The following is a 19706-nucleotide window of genomic DNA, read 5'->3' on the forward strand; positions in this document are numbered from 1 at the left end:
ACTTTGTATGATTTCTGCCTTTTTACATTTGCCGAGGTTTGTTTTGTGCCCAAACACATGACCTATCCTGGAGAATGTTTCATGTTGCATTTGTGAAGAATGTATATTCTGTTGTAGTTGAATGGAATGTTGTATATGTTTGTTAGGTTCACTTCATAAGTATATTTGAAGTCCATTGTGTCCTTATTGATTTTCTGTCTGATCAACCCATTGTTAAAAATGGAGTATTGAAGTCCCCTATTATTATGTGATTTTTATCTAATCTCTCTTTAAATCTGTTAGCATTTGCTTAATATATTTAGGTCTGCTCCTTTCTCTCTTCTTGGACTCTGATAATACATAGGTTATTTCTCTTAATGGTATTCAATAATTCTTGCAGTAACTTTTTCATTCTTTTACCTTTATGTTCCTCTGACTGGATACTTCAAATGACTTGGTCTTACAGTTCACTCTTTCTTTGCTTAGTCAAGTCTGATATCGAAACTCTCTATTGAATTGTTCACTTCAGTCATTGCTTTCTTCAATTCTGTTTTTGTTTTTAATTTTTAACAGGGTTTTTTTTTTTTTTTTGTCAAGCTTCTCATTTTGTTCATGTATTGTTTCCCTCATTTTAATAAGTCATCTATTTGTTCTCTTTTAGTTTACTACATTTCTTTAAAAGGGTTGTTCTTAATTCTTTTTTAGATAATTCATAGATCTTTATTTTCTTAGGGTAAGTCATTGGAATTTTATTAGTTTCCTTCAGTAGTGTCGTGTTTCTTTGGTTATTCATGATCTTGCACCATTGTTTGTGTGTACACATTTAAAGAAATAGGTATCTCTTCTAGCCATTTAAAAACTGGCTTTCCTAAGCAAAACCCCTCACTAGTCAGCCCACCCAGAGATCCTGGATAGGCCCTCTGGTAGTATCTGTGGGTGGACTTATTACTGGAATTTTTGGGTGGGTAGGTCTGGTGCATGGGCTAGCAAGTGAGCAGGCTTGGTGCTTGGTACATGGGGATCAACCTGGTGCCTGGGTCCATAGGGATGTACCTAGAACCTTTGTTCATTAGCATGGGCCTGGCTCTTGACTCTGTGGTAGCCACCTGGGACCCGGGTCTGCATGGGTGGACCTAGATCCTTATCTACAAGTGTCAGGCAAATGATGGGGACTGCTGGTATGGGCTTGGCATCTGGGTTTATAGTGGCCAATCTAGTACTGGGAGAAGCTGAGAGCCTGGTTTTAGAGGAGCTGGACCAGAGGCCATGGGGACTAGAGTAAGCCTGTAGCTTGGGGTCATGGGTATGGGCTTATAACCTGGGGCCTCACATGGAGATTGAATCTCTAAGGGCCAGTCTGGTGCTTGGATGGGCCTGGATCCTGAGTCAGTGAGAGCAGGCCTTCAGGCTGGACCATGTGGCCTGCCCTCATGCTAAGGCAGGCTGGAGGCTTGTATCCACAGGAACTGATCTGGAGTTTAGGTCTATAGGGGCTGGTCTGGTATTGGGGTGGTCAGAAAGTGTGAATCTATGGTAGTTGGCCTGGAGCTGAGCCCAGTTGGAAGCTTGGAATCTCAAGTACATGCCTGGAGCCTGGGATTGCAAGGGCTAATTAGGAGCCTGGAGGCACAAGTACATTTGGCTCTGTGGGATCTGACCCACTCTGGAATGTGCCTGGAAGAGTTATAAACATTAATTACCAGAACTTATACTACTTTGAGAAGGACATATGTCAAAAACGAAGTCCTGATATGGGATGAAACTGAAAAGTCCGGTAATATTTGTAAACAAAACTGAGTGGAATGTTCCTGGAGCTTGAATTTGTGGAAGCCTCTGGGGGCCTAAGGTCATAGGATTTCCTGGTGTGGGTTGGGTGTCTGGTTCATGGGAGCCTTCCAGGGGTCATCTAGGACCATAATAGTTTGGGTGGGTCCTTCTCCCATGGGTAGAGAGTCTCTCTGCACTGGGCCACCTAAGGTTGGGGAAAAAGTGATGGGGTAATATGAATCTATTTTTCCTTACTTCCTCAATGTATCTTTTTTTATTTCTGTGCTTCACCCAGGTGCTGTTATCTGTCACCTGGAAACTACCTCTTGTGAAAGTATTTTCCTTCATGGATAGTTGTTCAAATTGATGGTTCTGGGGGATGCCTGGGTGGCTCAGTTGGTTAAATGTCTGACTGTTGATTTCAACTCAGGTCATGATCTCAGGGTTGTGAGATCAAGCCCTGCCTTGGCTCCTTGTTGAGCACAGAGTATGCTGGAGATTCCTTCTCTTTTACTGCCCCGACCCCTGCTCACTCACTGTTTCTGTCTCTCAAATAAGTAAGTAAAATCCTTTGATGGTTCTGGGAGGGGTGTGAACTAGAAATCCTTCTATCATTATTTCGTTAACAATACTTTTTACTTTAATTAAATATTTTATTCCAGAATATACATGCAAATCTATGTGAATCCACAGAGTCACAGTTTGGTATTGATAATAAAATAAATATCCACATATCTACCACCAGGTTAAGAATGGTATTTGCCTAGTGCCTTAGAAGTCCTCTCAATGCCTCTCTCTGATAATTTTCCTTTCCTTCCTTTTTTAGAGTATATCTCTCTCCCCAATTTTTTTGTTAATCATGACTTTATAGTTCTTTACTCTTTAACCAGGTAGATTTATTTCTGTTGCCTCTTTTTGAATTTTATAAACATGAGCCTCTTTTCTCACTCAATTGTATAATTTTTAATAAGCTTAAATATTGATGTGTGACTATAGTTATTTTCACTGATATATATGTATATACACACACACATATATATAGTATTCTTTATTTGAATATATTCCAATTTATAGATTTTTTAAAAAAGATTTTATTTATTTATTTGACAGACAGAGATCACAAGTAGGCAGAGAGGCAGGCAGAGAGAGAGAGGAGGAAGCAGGCTCCCTGAGGAGCAGAGAGCCCGATGTGGGGCTTGATCCCAGAACCCTGGGATCATGACCTGAGCCGAAGACAGAGGCTTTAACCCACTGAGTCACCCAGGAGCCCCTATAGATTTTTTTTTAAAACCCTCATTTATTCACTTGACAGAGAGGGACACAGTAAGAGAGGGAACACAAGCAGGGGGAATTGGAGAGGGAGAAGCAGGCTTCCCACTGAGCAGGGAACCTGACTCAGGGCTCAATCCCAGGACCCTGGGATCATGACCTGAACAGAAGGCAGACACTCAACGACTGAGCCATCCAGGCACCCCGAATATATTCCAATTTATGTATCTAGTCTATTCTTCATGGATTTTGAGTTTTCTGGTTTTTTTTTTTTTGTTGTTGTTACCATGAGTAATGATGCTGCAAACTTTCCTGTGTTAATGTCACCAGTTTTACATGGACAAGGGTTTTCCTGTGCCTTTTAGGAGTGGGATTATTGGATTAAAGAGCATGTGCACATTCAGCTTTCCCAAACAATGTTTAATATACAAATGGTTGTATCAATTTATACTCAGACCTGTAGTGGAGGAGTCTCTCTCTCTTTTTTTTTTTTTTTTTTTTTTGTAGCAGAAGTTTCTGGAGTCAGCTTTAAAAGACTTTACCTCATCAGAGGGGTGATGATTGGAATCAGTCTCTTCAAAATGAAATGCTTTGAAGTAGAAAACTGACAGCTTGAATAAATCTTTCTGGCAAGTGGATAAATTTAAAATAAATGTATTTTAAGATTATAAACCTTGAGAGAGTTTAATTAAAGTTTAGAGGAGATTACAGCACAAATGTTTATGAACTAAAATTCCCCTTTCATGTCCAATACCAATTAATTCTTCTCTTCCATTCCTAATTTATCAGCCTTCTTCTGTTCCATTGATAGTGCTGCTACAATTTTCTACTTAGTGGTTATTTTAAACCCAAGGGAATAAATTTACCAAGCAGTCCACTTATAAGCGTGAAGCCCAGTTCACTCTTTGTATTAATCAATGGAATTTCTAAACCCACAATGAACACTGAGTTAAGAGATAAGGGAGAGTTTAAATCTCTGGGAAAAGAATAATCTAGAATTAAAAAATATATAGTACATTTATTAAGAAGGTCATAGTCTACTTTCTTATCTTCTTTACAAGAACACTTTGTGCCTTAAAATTAAATGTCAAAATTTAGGACAGATGCCACACATAATTTAGAATAATTTTTGGAAAATTTTTCTCAAAGTTATGCTCTCCACACTTTTGAGACTAATGGGAATATTGAAATTAATTGCACTGAAAATCACCCAGAATTTAAATTTAAGTTTTCTTTATTGATGTCAATGAAAATATTTTTATTTCCTCTTATTCTCTATTTAGCTCTTTACCCCAGTCATTCACGTGCATTGATTAAATGTAAAGTTTCCCCATGTCACCTCTTATGGTATTAAGATTTTTTTCTTGAGTTGGTAGAGAAAGAGAAAAAAGACATGGGGGAAAGATAGGAGAAAGAAGGAAGAAGGGAAACAAAGAGGGTAGGAGAAAAAGGGGGTGTAAAGAAAGAGAGAGAGGGAGATGGAGCCAAGGTAGGAGGTGAGGCAGACAGGAAGAGGAAAAGGAAGAGGGAGAGACAGGCAGATGGTAAAGAGGGGCAGAGTGCTGAGTGCAAAGAGTGAACTGTCATCCCTACCAGAGAGATTTTATAGTCATAAGCTTAAGGTAATAATATCTCCCCAGACTGCATATATGTCTCTTCTTTCTCTGGAGGCTTAGGAAGCCTCAGGAAGGAAAGTGGCACAGGGGAGGAAAGAGAGTGAATACAGGGTAGTGTGTTACTGAGCTGATTACATCTCATGTTGTTTGTTATTAACAAAACAATTTATTGGCTTTTTGTACACATCAGGAAATTTTTAAATGTTGGTTCATTTTGTTAGGTTTTATGTTTTATGATAAAAGAATACTGGACCAAAACATCAGAGAAAATGGAAGTTCAGCAGCATAGTTTCCAATATATTTTCCCAAATAACAGATTTTTTTTTAAAAAAAGTATATGGCTTTTAATCTAAGAAAAAAAGTTTCTAAATTCAATATTTAGAGTCAAATTGTTTTTGACTAAAGCCAGGAAACAGGAGCTCTTAAAATAAAAGCATAGTATGGGCAGCAAGAGAAAAGGGAAAGAAATGGAGAAAAATAGATTTTAATATCAAGTATAATATCAATTGGCTGATTTTGTTTGTTTTTGCTTCATATTATTCAAAGCAGGATTATCTCTCTGTAGCCCTGCAGATAAATCCTAGTGTTTTAACTGTAAGAAATTCTTAAGAGCTCAGGTATACAGATAAGCCAATTAAAAAAAACTCTTTCCCTACAGTATTCTAAAGGCTTTCGAAGCATTATACACTACATAGGTAGTGGTTTAGTTACAGGACATTTTTAAAGAGGGTATCTGGAATCACTCCTAGAAAAGTTCATTGAAGGGGTGCCTGGGTGGCTCAGTGGGTTGACCCTCTTGTCTTCAGCTCAGGTCAGGTCTCAGGGTCCTAGGATCAAGCCCCACATTGAGCTCTTTGCTCAGTGGGGAGCCTGCTTCCCCCTCTTGCTATTTTATTTGCTATTATCAAATAAATAAATAAATAAATAAATAATCTTTAAAAAATTAAAAAAAAAAGTTCATTGGAGTTGAAAGAGAAAAAGGGAAATAGATTTATCTTAAATCTCCTTGACATCTCCTGTTTCTCGTTGGTTTATGTATTTCCTCCAGGGCATTAACTACTCTGTCTTTATAGATTCTGTTAGCCAACCCCTGTGAGCAGCCACTGGAAAAGTCAGATTGCATGTCCCATGATGAGTGCTTCATCTGAACCTTCAAGTGGTGGGGAAAGTGAATCTCTGCTGGTTGCGTTAGGTTAGGTGTGGACACAGGTTGACCTGGCATCTCACATCAGGAAGTACTGGGAGCAACCAGTAGTTTCAAGAGAGAGGTTAATTGGCACAGATAAGCCCAGCTGAATGAATAAATTACCTCACTGGGCTGAGCTAGTCCAGCTGCTGTACCTGTGGACCACTTATGTGAGGCTAGAGTGGTTCCTTGAATGGTTAGAGTGGCTTCTTGAGATTGTCCCAGTTAATTTACTGTCCAGTTGTCTCAAGAAGATTTGGATCAGGATTCAAATTCTTCTTTTCCGCACAGCCTTCACCTAGGGATGTTTGTGGAAATTTTTATAAACCAGCTCCTTTTTCTTCAGAGGAGAGAGTTGAAATAATGAATTCAGAAGATAAGAGTTGACATAATGAATCCAGAAGAAAGACAAGTATCGGGGGGCCATGGGCCATGGAGAGCATAAATTTAATTTTTAAATAAATTGCATGTCTCTCCCATTGGGGGATAATCTTAGATAAGAGGAAGTTTTCAGTGGTCAAGATGGGGATAGAACTAAAATTGAATAAATCTCAGAAACTGAGTTGGTTATAAGAATACAAGACAACAAGTAGAGACCTACATCTGTCAAACTGCCAGTATAGCCAAGGAGCTCATTGAGTGGGAGACCTTGTGCAGCAGGATTTGGCAGGGTGACTTCTGGTGTGAAGTCTGGCAGGATTATTCACGATTTATTCATGGCAAACACCATGGACATAGGAGCAGTATCCAGCCATCAGGATGCCAGATGAATGAGAGAGAACTCCAGGTAAAATTCTAATTTCTAGTTGAGAACTAGCAGAGAAAGAATAGAATGAGGTTTCCTATAAACTGTATCAAATATCAGGCTAATGACTGAAATTAAGAGACAGTACAAGGTGGTCCTCCAGGGGCCCCATGGACATGGTGACAATAGGCATACCACATACTAGATGTGCTTAGAAAAGGAGATTCTAACCAAGTGGGGTTTAAGTATATGTAGGGATATATATATCCACTATATATATACATACATATATGTATATATATACATACATATATGTATGTATATATATATGTATATATATATATATGGTAAACAAGATAAGTATATATAATAATTGAAAATATGAGTATTATCTTCTATTGTTTGAAACATTATCTCAAATATAAGAAGTTGATATTTGTTTAGGGTAAAGTGGTCTCCGAAGACCTTGAAAATAATCAATATTTCATATTTTAAAAACAAACGGAATGCTTGTTTGGACTCTGTTATATAAGTTTGTTTTCTGGAAGTATCCATCCTCTTCTTTTAAATTTTTGCTTGTAATGCTAAAAGATTACTATTCTTATTTGCTCTGAAAATATTAGTATGAATAACTTCATTGATATCTCAACTAACTATTTTCATTTTATTCTTTATTGTTACCTTTTAAGATTAAGAATTTTCTCTACACAAAGACTCAGTGGAGGCAGAGGGGACCAAATACTTTTTAAATTCCTTTTAATCAATGAAAGCACATTACTTATAACTATTTTGGTTCTTGACTTAGATTAACTTTATTAATTAAACTTTGTATATTCTATTGAAGACATTAAATTTTTCCTTTACTAAAAGACAAATAGTGACATAGAAGTCTCATGAACTTTCCTCCTTCTAAAGACACACCAATTGTACAGCTATATAAGGAGCAATTCCCTCTGAGAGAAATTCAGGAAATAGTTGAGTGACCCCTACACTTGTGTGAAAGAGAAAATATACACATCAGAATGGGAGACTGATACACACTCTTGCCATAAACCTTACCCTCAGCACAGTGACCTACAATAGATGGAGAACCCGGATAGTGTCAGCTTATGCCGGAGGAGTGAAAGATTTGAGCTACTCATCTAGCACTCCAACTTTTAAGGCTCCTACCTGAGGGCAAAGCCCCACAAACCCATAGTTCTGAAAGCCAGTGGGACTTAAATTCACAAGACCCATAGGACAGTAGGAAAGAAGCAGTCCTTAATGGTTACATGAACACTTGCCTCTTCTACTCCCCCTTCTCTAAGACCTCCTCCATCTCCCCACCCCCACCCTAGCTCAGTGCAGCAGGATCAGGCAAAAGTACCCATCTCTATCTTTCCCTGGAAGGGGTTTGACTTTACAGGCTGCTGACTAAGGGTTTGTCTTCTAATTAACTCACATCTAGCTGTGGTCCTCGACTGAACCCAGGGGAGCTGGTGGCTATTTCCCCCACCTCCTCATTTTACCTTATTACAAAATGAAAACCAGGGTACCAGCGTCTCTCTGAAAGGAAGTTGTACACATGTCTAGTGCCCTAGTTTTTGTTTTTGTTGTTATTGTTTGTTTGTTTGTTTGTTGTTGGTGGTGGTGGTTTGTGTTGTTTTGCAGTTGCCACTGAAGGAAAAGGCCTTCAGATTACCTGGCTCTCATAGCCAACTAGGTTTGCATTCATGAGTCCCACAGGATTGTAGCAAACAAAGAAACACTTTTTCAACGTTTATATACCCCCCTGTTATATACCCTTGTTAAATACCCGCAGGCTCTGTACATGCAAAAATGCCCATCTTCCAGCTACTGTCTCCCAGTAAGCTTAACTACATACTTTTCCAGGTATTGCCTTGGGGAGTCTAGTTTTTAATCAGTATCCTAGTTTACATTTATATATCCTTTGAGATATTAATGTATGTCTGTACACCATCACCTACTGGGGACCAGTAAGAACCAAGATGTGGCTTAGACAATCACAGAGATTTAAGAGACAACCAAGAGCTGGGGCTGACTAGGTTCGTTTCCTACAGGAGACCACTGTATCACTCTGTCAAGACTGAGAGAGAGACTTCTTTAATGTGCAGAAAGCGACACAGAGAGTTAAGGAAAACGAAGAAACAGGGAAATATGAAAAGACAAATCTCTAGAACAAGATAAATCTCTAAAAATTGATCTTCAGGAATTCAAAATAAGTGATTTACCCATTAGATAGTTCAGTTTAATGATCCTAAAGATACTCATCCAGGTTAAGAAGGCAGTGTATGATAATTTCAACCAAAATATATGAAATATAACCTATTTTAAAGTTACAAAAGAAAAAATATGAACTGAAGGATACTGTAATTGCACTAAAAATTTCAATAGAGGTGTTCAGTAGCAGACTAGATCACATGCAAGAAGAGATCAATTAACTTGAAGATAGGGCATGAAATTTATGGATCAGAGGAGAAAAAAAGGAAAAGTGTGAAAATAGCTTAAGTGGTTTAAGGGAAGACACCATCAAACAGAAAAATATACATATTATAGGATTTGCATAAGGGAAAAAAGAGAGAAAAAGGGACAGAAAGCTTAGTCAAAGCTGAATGATGGCTGAAAATTTTCATAACCTGGGGAAAGAAAAAGATATCCAGATCCAAGGAACCTAATGATTATCAAGTACAATGAATCTAAGGAGACCCATGCTGAAACACATTATAATTAACTGTCAAAGACAAGGAGGAAAATTTAAAAAGCAGTAAGAGAAAAACTTGTTACATACAAAGGAATCCCTTACAAGACTATCAGTGGGTATTTCAGCAGAAACTTTGCAGGCCAGAAAGGAATGGGATGATATATTCAAAGTACTGAGAAAAAAGTACCAACTGAGAATACTCCATCTGACAGAATTAAAAGGAGATAAAGAGTTTTCCAGAAAAAAAAATTCTGAAGAAGTTCATCACAAGTAGACCAGCTTATAAGAAATGTTATGGAAAGTTTCTCAAGCTTAAATGAAAAGATGTTAATTAAGAACATTGAAAATATATGAAAATATGAACTTCATAGGTAAAAGTAAACATAGCTAAATTCACAATTCTCTACTATTGTAATGATAGTGGGTAAATAATTTATAACACTGGTATAAAGATTAAAAGGGAAAAGTATTAAAAATACCAATTGTTACAATAATTTTTTAATGTATAGACAATGTAAAAAGATGTAGCTTTAATGTAGTCTCTGTCAAATTCCAATGGCATTTTCAACAGAAATTAAAAAACAGTCCTAAAATTCTCATGGCACCATAAAAGACCATCAGGCAATATGGAAAAAGATGAACAAAGCTGGAGACATCACACTTTTTGGTTTCAAATTGTATCACAAAGTTAGAGTAATCAAAACAGTATGGGACTAGCATAAAACAGATATAGATCAATGGAACCAATCAGAGGACTGATAAACTCAGGCATAAAATCAATTAAGTTTTTATGATGTGCCAAAAATATACAATGAAGAAAGGACAATATCTTTAATAAATGTTGGGAAAAGTGGATATTTACATAAAAAAGAATGAAAATCTTACACCATACATAGCAATCAACTCAAAATGGATCCAAGATTGAACATGAGACCTGAGACCATAAAACTCCTAGAAGAAATCATAAGGATTAGGTAAGCTGCTTGACATTGATCTTGGAAATCACTTTTTGGATTTGACACTAAAAGCAAAGGCAATAAAAGCAAAATTGATAAGTAAGACTACATCAAACTAAAAATCTTCTGCTTTGCAAAGGAAACAATCAACAGAAGGAAAGGCAACCTACAGAATGGGAGAATACTCACAAACTATCCGATAATGGATTAATATGTAAACATATAGAACTCATACAACTCAAACAAAAATAAAAATCCAAACAAAGAAAACAAAACAAACGAAAAGACAAAACAAAATAGGTGATGAATGTGTCAGTCAACTCAAAGGTGGAGTTCTTTCAGTGTATAAAAGTATATCACATCATTAATTGTATACTTTAAATATATTACAATTTTTTTTTCTCTAAAGCTGAAAAAAAAGAATCCTTTAAAATTCAGTAGACTGTCTTTAAAAAAACATGGTTTTGACACTTTTAAGTAATCATTCCCTTCTGACGGAAGTGGAATGAAATTACCGTTTTAAACGGATGATCAGAACACAGAATTTGTGAAAGTGGATTTGCAGTTTTGTGCTTGATTCCCCTGTTTGTTGACCTTCTGCATGTTTCTAATCTTCATTTGCACAGAAGTCCCTTCCAAAAGTTTTCCATCTCTAGTGTGCTTTTACATACCTTGCAGTGACACATCTTTCCTCTGGCAGCTGTTTCGCTCTGCTCTAGTGCTCTCCTCATCTTTTATCTGTTCTCCCTCTTCTCATATCACAGCCCGTCACATGCAGAGCAGCTTAGAAACCAACAGAGTGGCAAAACACAGCAGCTGTCAAGGGCACAGGGCACGACGTTTAGGAAATGAAGAGGGGAAACTCAAAATTATGGACCTCTGCAGGTTAGAACATTTGGCCTAGAAATATTTAGATGTGCAACTAATTCTTTAGATTGGTAATTCTATCTAATTTGATAAGTTGTACTCTACCTGTGATATTCTTATCCCCACTCACCTTCATAGACATTAGTGAAGAAAAAAGAGCCCAGAATTTGGCTTAAAAACAAAAGTGTACTTTAAGCAAGTCTTAGAGACTATATGTAACTGGAACATTTTGTGATTTTTCTCTTTTGCCAAATTCAGAAGGAATGGGGAGACGTTGTGATATTAGTAAGCCCTTTTAAACCCTTGCCTCTAAGTCATTAAATGCTTTTGCCTTTCTGTGTCATTTGATTGAGCCCTGTGAGATTCACATTTCTTAAGACATTTTAAAGCTTCAACAATCTCGTTTTGTCTCTCTTCTCCTGTGCACACTTAGAATAATTGCATGTATTTGTTGGCATTTCAGCTAGAATCCCTTGGCATAATTCAAATGATCTTACCCTGGTCTTCTTGCTTCTGTGTAGTCATGTTTGCCTTAGTTGAGAATGCGTTCCTCTTGTCTGTAGCTTTTGTATTCATTTTTATGCATTGGTGGTGTTTCTGGCAGTTCTATGGTGTATTATAGTGTCTGTCACTGATTATCAGACTGGGAGAGGCCAGAGCCTGTTCTGCTCAGTTTACATATGATGAATCTGAGTCTCAGAGAAGAAAAATGCCATGTCCTGCTCCTTCCAGCTTTCTAGGGCAAAAGAAGGGTTACATAAGGCCAGAACATATGTCACTATACTACTGGCCTTTATCGTTTTAAAAGATACCTTTGGTCTTCCATTTTCAATTTGCTGCTTTATGGTGCATGATACAAAAAATCATGCACTGGGTATTACATAAGACTGATGAATCACAGACGTGTACCCCTGAAACAAATAATACATTATATGTTATTTAATTGAATTTAAATTAAAAAATCCCCCCCAAATAAATGTACATATACTTATTCAGTTGTTAAAATAGGGCATTTTATTTTACTTTTTAAAAGTCTTTATTTAAATTCCAGTTAGTTAACTTATAGCGTAATATTAGCTCCAGGTATATAATATAGTGATTTAGCATTTCCATACAACACCTAGTGCTCATTACAACAAATGCACTCCTTAATTCCCATCACCTATGTCACCTATCCCTCCATCCACCTCCTCTCTGGTTCATTTATCTTAATGAACTCCCAATAGTTTATTTTTGCCCTTGGGTCCCTTGCCTTTGGTGATGTTTCTAGGAAGAAGTTGCTGAGGCCAAAGGGGTTGCTGCCTGTGTTGTCCTCAAGGATTTTGATGAATTCCTGTCTCACATTGAGGTCTTTCATCCATTTTGAGTCTATTTTTGTGGGTGGTGTAAGGAAATGGTCCAGTTTCATTCTTTTGCATGAGGCTGTCCAATTCTCCCAACACCATTTTTTGAAGAGCTTGTCTTTGTTCCATTGGACGTTCTTTCCTGCTTTGTCGAGTATTAGTTGACCATAGAGTTGAGGGTCTATTTCTGGGCTCTCTATTCTGTTCCATTCATCTATGTATCTGTTTTTGTGCCAGTGTCATGCTGTCTTGGTGATTACAGCTTTGTAACAGAGCTTGAGGTCTGGAATTGTGTTCTCTATAGTTAAGAGTTCCTTTCTTTCTTTCTTTTTTTATTTTATTTTTAAAGATTTTGTTTCTTTATTTGACAGAGGGAGAGATCACAAGTAGGCAGAGAGGCAGACAGAGAGAGAGAGAGAGGGAGAATCAGGCTCCCAGCTGAGCAGATAGCCCAATGTGGGGCTCGATCCCAGGACCCTGAGATCATGAGGAGAGCTGAAGGCAGAAGCTTAACTCACTGAGCCAGCCACACAGGCACCCTTTTAAAAAATTTTAATATAAATTTTTTTCAGTGTTCCAAAATTCATTGTTTTGGAACAAACATTTTGTTTCTTAAAATAAGCCTTTTTAAAAAACATAAATTGTTAAAAATTTTAAAAACATTAAATTGTTAAAATTCACTTAAGAAAAAAATTGACAGAAATTTCAAGGTAAAGAATCAAGAGACCCAGTGTTTATGCTTTCTTGGTTCTGAATGTTTATCTTCGTTTTCTTAGTTAGCACTAAGAGGGATAGAATATATACTTGCTTTACTCTTTTGTTTATTTATTCAATACCACATATAAGTATTATGGTCTACTCTGGTTAAATACAAGGATAATGTGCCAGATTCTGGTTAGATACAAGGATAATGAACTCTTCTCTGGAAGAACTCATTGTCAAATAGGCTAAGACAGATATGTACATATCCACAATTATAGTACAGTATGACCAATGCTATAATAGAGGCAGGTCCAGAGTGCCATGAACACATGGAAGAATGATTGACTATGAGAAAAGCTGCACTGAAGACATGACATTTGAGTTGTGTCTTGAAGAATGAGCAGACATTGATCAGGTAATAGCATGGACTGGTTATAAATCAAAATTCCAGGCAGAGGGAACAGCATGTCCCAAGGCAAAATATTTTGAGAAAGAATAAAATGCTTAAAAGTGAGCAGCATAGGATGTGAGCAGAAGGGAAGGAGCTAAGGGTAGAAGATGCATAATTCATATCAGGAAGTGCCTGGTATATGATTCCAAAAAGCTTAGTTTTTACTTCAGCTAACACAGAAGTAGGGACTTTGACTGTCTTACTCACCATTGTATCCACAAGGCTAGAATGATACTTGATATACTCAAACAGGGGTGTGTCCCTGTGATGAAAAGGGAATACAAGATTGTTTGTTTCAAGTTAGGAGGATTATCTAAGAAGCTTTTAGAATAGTTCCTGTAAAAGACTGAGGGTCTGACCTGACTGAGTTATGCTGAGATGAAGAAAATTAGAAAGATTTAAAAGGTAAAACTGACAAGAATTGGTGCCTGGCTAGATAAGGATGGTGCCAGAGGGAAAGGGGTCAAGGTCTCTAACATGAAGTGACAGACGCATGATGATGCCAACTAGAGGAGGAGAGGGAGAAAAACTTGAGAGGAAGGTAATGAGTGATTTTATTTATTTATTTTTAAAGATTTTATTTATTTTTTTGACAGAGAGAAAGAGACAGCGAGAGAGGGAACGCAGGCAGGGGGAGTAGGAGAGGGAGAAGCAGTCTTCCCGCTGAGCAGGGAGCCCAATACAGGGCTCAATCCCAGGACCTGAGCCGAAGGCAGACTCTTAACCAATTGAGCCACTCAAGTGCCCCAAGTAATGAGTGATTTTAGAATAAGAATCCAGGTGACAATGTTGAGTACAGTTGAAAATGCCCATTTGGAATTCAGATGAAAAATAGTAATATAGATTTGGAATTCACACACATTCAGAGTCATAAATGTCATAATTGAAGCCACAGGAGTGATAGATAAGATTACTTACAGAGAGAATAAAAGGAGAAAGGACCCTGGAATGTATTGCAGGGAGATTGCCATGATGCTTATGTAGATGATGATAAACCTTCAGGATAAAAGATGTCCTAAGCTACACTTGCTTTAACAGTCATTATTCATTCATTCAATAAATATTTAAGCATCTACTAAATTCCAGGCACTTTATTAGGTACTTGAGATTATAAAGATGAAGATATAGCCTCTGCTCACAAAGAGTTTATAGTCTAATGGGAGGTAAGAGAAAAGGACAGAATTTAGTGTGGTAGGTGCTGCTGAGTGTTATGCTAGAGGTGGCCTATGAGAGAGCTGGAGAAGGACATCTGTCATAGAGTTTAAGGATGAAGCTGTGAGGGGGCCAGTAGATGGGTTGGGGTCAAGAAAGGTAGTTTCCTAGACAGTGGTAAGAGAGCTGAGCTCAGTCCTGAAGGATAATTAGGTGATACCCAGGTGAATGTACGTGTGTGTATGTGTGTGTGTGTGTGTGTAAATAGTAGAGTCTGATTCTGGAATACTTCTTCCACTCCCTTTTTCAAGGCCTAACTCCTCTGGTGTTGGGTTAAGAAGAGGGAAGAACAAATGTCCTTTTCTTAATGACCTATGGTTTTGGTCCCTCCCTATTGGCACCTTTGCTTCCCTAGCTGACATCTATCGGCCACTGAGAGCTTCTGTGTGGTAGGCAGCTAAATGCTGCCTTCCTCATGGAGGCATATGGTTTGCAGTTTGAAGAGTCCCTCTTCCTGAGGCTCTTCTCACGTGACTGCAGAACATGGAAGACAAGCAGAAGGGTCTTCCAGTAGAGTTTTGTGCCTGAAAAATTAAGATTCCTACATTCTTTTTTTATTAAGTTTTTTAAAATTTTAATTCCAGTATAGTTAACATACAAGTGCTATTAGTTTCAGGTGTGTAATATAGTGATTCAATACTTTTATACAGTAACTCAGTGGCTCATCATCATTAAGTGTACTCTTTAATCCCCCCATCTCCTCCCCCACAATTAAGATTCATATATCCTTTATGGGACTCCCATATAATACCTTTTCTATGTGAAGTTGCTGATTCTATTTTATAACATAAAAAGGATTTGGCATGATGCATAGGTTTCACTTATTATTTACTACATCTGTTAAAAAGGTGGAAAATTTTGAGTTGGTTAAAATTACTCATTAAACACTTTCAGACATTCATAGGCAAGCAAATGTTGCTGCAATAGAAATGTGTACTCTCTTAAAAATTCTATCAAGTTTTTTTTTTAAAGGAACCAAGTGATGATTCAGTGTTAGTACTTAATGGCATCATGCTTCTATTAATAAATTCATATGGAAGTAAGAACTGTAGTTCCAGTAGTTGCCAACCTGTGTCATGAATTGTTTGTGGTTGAAATATTTTCTTACAGGGACATATGCAGTAAAAATCATTAAAATTTATATATTTTCATAAGATATCCAGCAACCAGAGGTAAAACTCATTGTAAAACTGATAAGTCATTTGGTTAGGCAGCAGTTTTAAACTTTGATTTTTCTTATATTGGAGAAGTACTAATGGTAATCAGATGGTAATCAGATGGTCTGTAGACTTAGATTGGTTCGAGGCCCAGATCTGCTCTCTATTAATGGGGTGGTCTTAGATGAACTCCTTAATTCTTCTTGAGTCTTAATTTTCTAATTTTTAAAATGAGGAGAGCAAGTATTTATCTCATAGATTTTTTTTATGGGGATTAAATGAGAAAATTTTTATAGAGTATTTAGCATAGAACCTGGCACATAGGAAGCACTCAATCAAAGTTAACTATTACTAATACACCCTAAAGTAGTTATTATCACAAAGTATTATTTTTGTGGGTCAGATTGTGACCTTGTAGTTTTATGATAGTTTTATGTTAACAGTGAACTCCCTTGAAAATCTATTTTTTTTAAATCTAAAAAATTATCAAACTGGTCCAAATATATGTGGCAAACAGTTACTAATATATAAATAATTTAGTTTTTTTTTTAATCATGGAAATGATACAAAACCTTTCTTGTTTTTTTTTTTGTTGTTGTTGTTTTGTTTTTGGCAGGGATAGACACTGAACAAAAGGGAAATGTTTTGTTGAAGAGTAAGATGAAGGTATGTCAGCACTGGTTTGGGGATGATGAGTGATAAAAGTGGGGGTTAGAGGGTAGAATGGGATATTCAGACATAACATTATAGTTATGGAAGAGGTCACCCATTATCACTTGTCAAAGCAAAAAGTTATTTAGATTACCTTTCTAGTAGCACCTATGCATATAAATGCACATGTATGCAATCTGATACAGTTTCATATTTTTGATAGTACTGTTACTAAAATAACCTCAGACTGATAAACATAGATGATCTCCATGAACAGGGTAAGAAAACTTGGAGAGATTACAAATGAACCCATTTAAGGCCATTTGTCCAGAATTATCCTAGGTACTAATCTTCAGCAGTGTGAACTTGATGAGACTTAGATTTTATATGGTGAAGTCAGAAGGTTGAACAGCTAATTGCAAGAAAGTGATAATATTCTGAAAGGGGAAGTGGAGGAACATATTGGAGTTTATAAGACCGAGGTCTTTCATCTGGTCTGAGGAGTCAAAAAGACATTCTGGAGGAAATGTTCCTATGCTGAGGTCCAAAGTGTAAGAAGATGTTGGCTAAATAATTTGGAAGAATGACAAGGGAGATAAAGAGAAAGGGCAAGTAGTCTAAGTAGAAGAAAAAGGCATGTTTAATGACCCAACAACAAAAGAAAGAATATGATTTGAAGGGCTAAAAATGCAGTTTACTCTCACTAGCCTGGAGTTCCAAAATGAATGTGTAAAGAAGCCACATGGCTTGAAGGAGAGAAGAGAACTAATGTATGTCCAACCCCTGGTGAATAGAAGTATCTTGTATCCTGAGAACAACCTACAGGATCCATTACTCTGATAGTTTGTTTCCACAGGCCACTAAGTCAACAAAATTATCCTTTGGTGACAGGATGTGTTATTACTCGGTGCCCCAAATATTGATAGTATTCACATTTTTTAAAAAAGATTTGTATTTATTTATTTGAGAGAAGGACATTGAGAGAGAGCTTGAGAGGGGGGAAGGTCAGAGGGAGAAGCAGACTCCCCTTGGAGCTTGGACCCCAATGCGGGACTCGATCCCAGGACTCCAGGATCATGACCTGAGCCGAAGGCTGTTGCTCAACCAACTCAGCCACCTAGGTGCCCTAGTATTCACGTTTTAAAGATGGGTAAGATACAAGATATAAGATATGTTGTTTGGGTTGTTTGGGTATGAGCAAAATTTGGTCCTCATTTTAAGATGTTACTGATTAGCTACTACTCTTTAATTTGGTTGAAATGAAACAAATCTTCAGAAAATATAATTCATAGGAAATAATGGAGGCTTGGCTCTCATTTCTCAATCATACATATTAAAAAATGTTTAGACACCAAATACAAAAGAAAGAGCTTGAAATTTCTAAAAGTAATAGATCTACTTCCTTGCATAGAATATAATTCATCAGGTTAAATAGACTACCATTTGTTTCTGGGGTAGGTTTGAAATGTTATTGAGGTTAATCAAATGACACTGGACTTCAAATACTGTGTATGTTTTGTTTAGAGATTTGTAGAGACAAGGGATAGGTCAGTGTACCTGTGGATTGTTGATATGTGTTTGCACATAGTCAGGACACACTAAATGTTTGAGAAAGAGCCAGTAAATTAAAGGAAAGTGCCTTTGAAGTCCTAGAACTGGGTGACAGGTTTTAAACCTTAGGCGTACTTGAAATACACTGTTCACCTTCACTTTCTTAAAAGTGACAAGATCCATTGGTTTTCTGGGCTCTGTTATAGTGGACCCGAATATATACTGCAGCCATTACATAGGGTCATATAGTTGCAAGGACTCACAAGACTCCACAAAGTATACTTTCACAAACTTTCATAAAGAGAAAGGACTGAAAACAGCAAAAGGAGAAAGATAGCACAGGCAAAGATCAAGGATATTTGAAATATTCAGGTGTAGATTTTAGGGTGTTTTTTTCAGTTGCATAGGACACAGCTGGTCTCTGGATCACAATTTAGCAAATTCTGTTAAGCCATGGTTTAAGTTTACTGAGGAATCTTTTATATACTGCAGGTCACATAGCCCAAACACGGTTGTACAATCAGATTAGTCAAGCATATACCATTGGTCTGTAAATTTTCAATAAGCAATGTATAAGCTGGTACAGGACGCTTCCAAGGGACTTTCACAATTTAAAGAGCACCTTAAAAATTACCAACTAGTATATCTCAGCCCTATCTTGGCCATCCTTATCAGATCCATGGTTGCAGGGGTGCCTGGAGATAACCATAGAGCTGTCACAGATCAGCGGCAAGTTAACCCCATCTTTACACATGTATAAAAAGGGGGAGAGACCAGGAAAAGGATAAAATATTTCAAAGTTCATCCAACCCAGACTGTCCCTGGTAAAGTAAAAAAGAATGAATCTATTTGCTGGTAGTTTTATTCCTGTTTTAAAGCTTATCTGTGGAGCAGAGTAAGGGCTCTCTATCTAATTAAATGTCTGGCAAGTTAATGTTGATAGAGAAATCTGTAATCTTTGACACTTTAGAGTGAGACTCTGTAACTCTAGGCAGAAGTCCAATTTCATTTTGTTCTGTATGGTTACAATAGAGATAAAGTGTGTGAGATGTCCCCAGGCAACCAATGATATGGCGGGAAGCAGGATGAAGCAATTTTTCCTTATTGCTCTCAGCTTGATCTGCAGAAATCTTCATGATTCCAAAGCCAAGTTGCCATAAAAATAATTGGTCTCCAGCTATATATGTGTTCCTTGGGCAAGTTACTTGATCCCTCTGAACTACAGTTTTCTCATACATAAAATGGGGACAGTGATACCAACCACAAGGGGATATTGCAAGAACTAAATGAGCCAATGTACAAAAAATATGTACTAAAACATATGGAGTACATATGTTACTTAATTATAACTTTAAAATGTGTTTGTCAGAGAAGTGAGGGTTAATATTTATTCCTAGAGGTAATCTTCTAATAACATCAAAGTCCTAAGCAGTTAATTATTTTAAAATATATCATTCAGTGGCTGGTACACTGCTCCTTTGAATGCAAGGATCACTGCATACTGTTCCTTCAGACGTAAAACCCTAATACGCTGTTCTTGTGTGCTGATTCAC

General features: G+C 37.1%; 1 long non-coding RNA gene across 1 annotated transcript in view; it reads left to right on the top strand.

Moving 5' to 3' along the window:
• Positions 1–11031: 11031 nt before the first annotated feature.
• The window catches only part of LOC309859019, a 66015-nt gene continuing 57340 nt past the window's right edge, over positions 11032–19706 (top strand). The window contains exon 1 of the long non-coding RNA XR_014308492.1: positions 11032–11104. This is a non-coding gene — a long non-coding RNA (uncharacterized lncRNA). The remainder of the gene's footprint in view (positions 11105–19706) is intronic.

The sequence above is a fragment of the Mustela nivalis genome, assembly GCF_964662115.1.
Source record: "Mustela nivalis genome assembly, chromosome: 2".
NCBI classification, from domain to species: Eukaryota; Metazoa; Chordata; class Mammalia; order Carnivora; family Mustelidae; genus Mustela; species Mustela nivalis.